Below are 4,660 nucleotides of genomic sequence, written 5' to 3'. Positions count from 1 at the left end.
TATGTCTCTCGGCTGGCCTGGGAACGCCTTGGGGTTCCCCCGGAGAAGCTGGAAGAAGTGGCTGGGGAGAGGGAAGTCTGGGCCTCCCTTCTGAAGCTGCTGCCTCCGCGACCCCACCCCGGATAAGCGGAAGAAAAAGGACGGACGGACGGACGGAACCAAAATGGTTTCTATTCAACGCATTAGAAACCAATCAGAACCAATCAAATCAATTGGTTTCTAATTCGTTGAATGTGTCTATGCAATTGGCAGAAAAACAACCTAACATAATAATTATTTATAGAATGATTTAGAAAACAATGCAATTCAGGTTTGTCAAAATTATTTCAACCCATATTCAACCCAGCTACTAAATTGAAGCTACCTTCAATTTAGTAGCTGTGATTTTGCCTAACCCAGACATTTTCCCTAACCTTAACCAAGACTAGTCTATTCCTAACCCTAGCATTAACTAAACCTTAATTCACATTTTACCTCTAAACATTACCCCTGACCGAAAGCAATTAATCCATCATATTGGGACTAATGGTAACAATGACACCAGCAGTGATTACATCATTCTTTGATGCATCAAAGGAATCTCTCTAAAATGTAGCACACAGGCTTTTTTTTAGACCTGTTCCTGTTTCAGACTTGTAAGTTATGAAACTTCTCCAGGAGCTGTTAAAATTATTTGAAGGCACAGAATCAGCCCAGTACAGGTTCACATTCTCAGGTAAGAGAGACTCACCTGGTATAAAGTTAATTTTTCATTACTGGAATTACATTTATTAATTTAATCAAAGTGTATGTCATGAATATATGTGTGCATATGTTTCATTATAAGTCCAGAGCATTTGTTGCTTTTTCCACCACTAGATGATATGCATATAACAAAAACAACTTTATTCAGAGATGCAATGAGTTTATAGCAGCTGTGCAAATGATCTAATCATCTGTTGATTTCCAGCAGTCACAGAGGGTCCCAAAATAAAATTTTGCTTAGTCCATATGGAGGCTTGGGCCCGCAGCCCTGATGCCATCATCTCCAGAAAACATATTAAAGATTGTAGCATGTGTTAGGACTGATGTCAGTGTAACAGATGGTGATTTTCTTGTAAAAAGTACAGAACGGGTAGGAGTGATGAGGCAGAAATGGGTCTGCAGTGTTCCTCTCCTGATCCATTCTGTCTGATATCAATCACATCATACAGCAGCACACAGCACCGCGATGGACACATCTTTTAAATAATTGCCTGTTTAGCCTGGAATCAGACATTGTTTAGCCTGGAATGTGCGTCTTTCCACTCACGTCTGTATTTCTGTTAGAGTTCTTACTTCCAAGGACGGTGGAGTATCGGGTCGAGGACATTTTAAAAGACACGGGTTGATAGCAACTCACCATGGCTGGGTAGTGTCGGTCTCTAGGTAACCGTGACAACAGCGTCGGACCATAGCGTTCCAGGGAGTTAACTTTATCTCCTGCCACAACAGTTAAGCTGACCTTAATATTTCCTGTGTTTTATTTTGGTCATTATTGTTACACTTAGTGTTGATATGTGTGATAGGTGTGTCTATCGGACATTTATAGAAATGCGCAACAAATCGTGTCCCGTATCGGCTCAATATGGGATGCAACATTTTACATTTATAAGCCAAATATGGGACGATTCTTTATTTTACGGGACGGGTGGCAACCCTACTAACAAGATAAACAAGCAGCTTACACTTTAAGTGACACATACACTTCCAGGCAATTTAATTCAGTTTATTCATATATCATCAGTTTGCAACAAATGTCATCTCAAAGCACCACACAAACAACTGAATTGAATATTCATGTATATAATGCAGTAATACAGAAAATTCAGTCAGTTACATAAATAGCTACCCGTTCAGTTCTGGTTCAATATTACAGTTAAGTTTATTATTCTACCTGGTGAAAAGTGTTTTGTTTTTCTCTTTACATGTTTGTTTGTTTTAACCAATGTTTCCGCTGACAACATAATAGCGCAAATTAATTATGAAAATAAACTTGCTTAATACAAACAAGACAATTTTGAAACAACTCACATTTTTCGATAAAAAGTTTTCACCGTAGAATGAGGTGGGCGGTCTTAGACGGTGTCGAAACTAGCGTATTTCCCAAAAGCTGCAATGGAAACACTTTTTCCGCATCAAACGATCGTTTGAGTCGAGTCACGTGATCAACACCTGGATGCCACTAATGGCGGCGGACACGAAGGAGACGACAGGAAGTGGTAAGAGGATGACGGCACGTCATATTTTTGATAACTGACAAACGCGAACGACCGTAATCACGCGTGATTTAAAATGCGAAACGTAAACACCGCAATTGCAAAATTGTGTTTTTGTTGCGCACGTTTGCTATGGAAGCGCAGGTAGCGGAGAGGAGGACGTTTAATCAAATATGACTGAGGTTGTATTTTTCTGAATGTGTAGTTTGATAAACATTTAAAGCCGTATCTTTTTGTTTGTAATCTAGACACATTTTAAATTGAAGAAATGAACAAAATCACTTGAAAATTTCAGAAATGGCACGATAAGCCAGGGCTTTATAATATAATAGGTAGCTTTGAATAACACTTATGCTGTTTACTTTTAACAGTGAGGGCTCTAATCTCCATTCAAGAGTCGGCAAATACCAGTATAATCCCTTAAAATTGGTTTAAGCTTCTTTTGAACCGTTTAAACCTAAACAGTGCTCAGCTTCATATTGTAATTAGCCTGGATTTAGCCAAGCTGTCCCAATCAGGCAGACGTTTACACTTATTCTTCGGAGCGTTCTTTCTCTCTTTCTTTCTGTCCACTTATAGCAATCTCCTTCAAATGGATGCCAACTTGTTGGGCGCTTCGTCTTACTCAGAATGAGGTTCTAATCAAAGCCCTCGTCTTTGCATGCTTGCCAGAAACGGAGCGCTCCAAACACTCAAATGGTGAGATTTCTCTCACTGTGAGCTGGAGGAAATGTGAGATTCCTGAGACGATGGTTTAAATCATCCCTGTTTTTTTTTTTTGTTTTCTTTTAAAGAAATCAGAATGCAGCGCAGCTGGTGTAAACTGGCATTTCCAAAATGTCTTCTCAGTGATCCGAGAAAATAAAAATACAACATCGAGCGAAATATCCTACCCACGCCGTTTCATCTAACATGGAGGGGTAAACTTTCTGTCTCTTTAAGACAAGTGGAAGCCTGTTGAGGGGAAAAGAAGGTGAGAGGAAAGATGAGCCTCTAAATGCTTGTGAGGAGTTGGAAGCTTTTGTGAATCACGCAGACTCAAAGCTTGGTCACTCATTGGGAAAATTGGTGTAAAACACTCTCATCATTACATGAAGTCGAGGTGTTATCTCCAGCAATTGTAGACAGCGGCTCATCATGAATACACATGGCAGAAAAGCTCTGGGGTCTTGTAAAACATGTAAAAAGAAATGTTTTTTTTAATTCCTCAAAGCAAAGTACTCTGACTATTGTTTGACTTTTGAATCCTTAAATAATGGGCTTACAGCTCCGAGTAATGACACAGAGCAAGGCTCATTAAATGGAATTAATTAAACTCGGTATTACAGAGAATCGCTAATATTTTATGTTGCGTGAAAAAACTCTGCAAGTTCCACAAACCTTCTTTTTTTATTCCTGTCACTTTCATATTCCCAATTGGCAATATAGTAGCAACACATGTGTAACCTGTAAATCTTTAAACTTTGTGCTTCAGCCTTCTGAGGTAACAAATCTTAACTGTGGCCCACACAAGTGAATACATTTACTTAAACTATTGTGTTAGTTTTGCAAGATTCTAAATTTATAACTATTTCACTGCAAAACCCAGTTTATGCCAGTACTTGCTATTTTAAAGAACAATAATGTTAAAATAATACTGAAAATTGACAATTAAACATAGCCTGATGTTTATTTAGACACATAAATATGTTAGCAATTTTCCAGCTGAAAACAGAAAACGGACATAAGCAGGGTTTATTTTTGTAGTCAGACATTACATTTCTTACATTTTGGACCACTTAAGATTAGCAAAAAAATGTTCCCACTTGTTTACTGTTAGAATAATTGGAAACATTTTCTTCTAAAACAGAAGTTTGAAGAAAATTCACTTAGTTTTTTGAAGAATGGCCTTTTAGCTGTATGACTTGGCTCAAATGTTTGATTGTACTTACCCAGAATGCCCTGCTCTGGAATCCACTTCCTGCTTTGGGAGATGTTGCCTTTAAATCTACCCACAGCCACAGATATACCTGTTGATTAAAATTTTATAAACCAACCAAAAGTATAAAGACATGAATTTATCGTCGGGGCGTCGCTCAGTTTTTTTAAAGTTACAGTAATTGTGGCATACATAAATAAAATATCTAAATTTGAAGAAAGTCAAGCAAGACATCGCTCATCGTTCTTCTGTTATGCAAACAGAAATATTCTTGATCACCCTTACTAACCTGAAACAAGATTTAATGTGAGGGAAAAAAAAAGCATTATATCTCTAAATATCTTACCTCAACTGCTAGTTGGATTGATTTGAGCTGCCCGTTTATGTTTCATGTGAATCTGGTGTCATCTACAGAAGTCCATTACTGTTATTTAAAGTTGGTGAGCCAAAACATATTTCCTCTTCAAGCGTGTTCCGAGTTAATTGAGCTAATCCTTCGTCTGGT

The 4,660-nt window shown here is 38.0% G+C and overlaps 1 long non-coding RNA gene across 1 annotated transcript; it reads left to right on the top strand.

Annotated features, from left to right (window-relative positions):
• Positions 1-2,289: 2,289 nt before the first annotated feature.
• Positions 2,290-3,449, top strand: LOC103482285 (uncharacterized). Its single transcript, XR_536433.1, has 3 exons — positions 2,290-2,419; positions 2,817-2,936; positions 3,039-3,449. It is a non-coding gene; the product is annotated as an uncharacterized LOC103482285 (long non-coding RNA).
• The last annotated feature ends 1,211 nt before the right edge of the window (positions 3,450-4,660 follow it).

This window comes from Poecilia reticulata, linkage group LG20 (genome assembly GCF_000633615.1).
Source record: "Poecilia reticulata strain Guanapo linkage group LG20, Guppy_female_1.0+MT, whole genome shotgun sequence".
Taxonomy (NCBI): Eukaryota; Metazoa; Chordata; class Actinopteri; order Cyprinodontiformes; family Poeciliidae; genus Poecilia; species Poecilia reticulata.
Note: the sequence above shows the minus strand (reverse complement) of the source record. Positions and strands in the feature narration are given on the sequence as shown.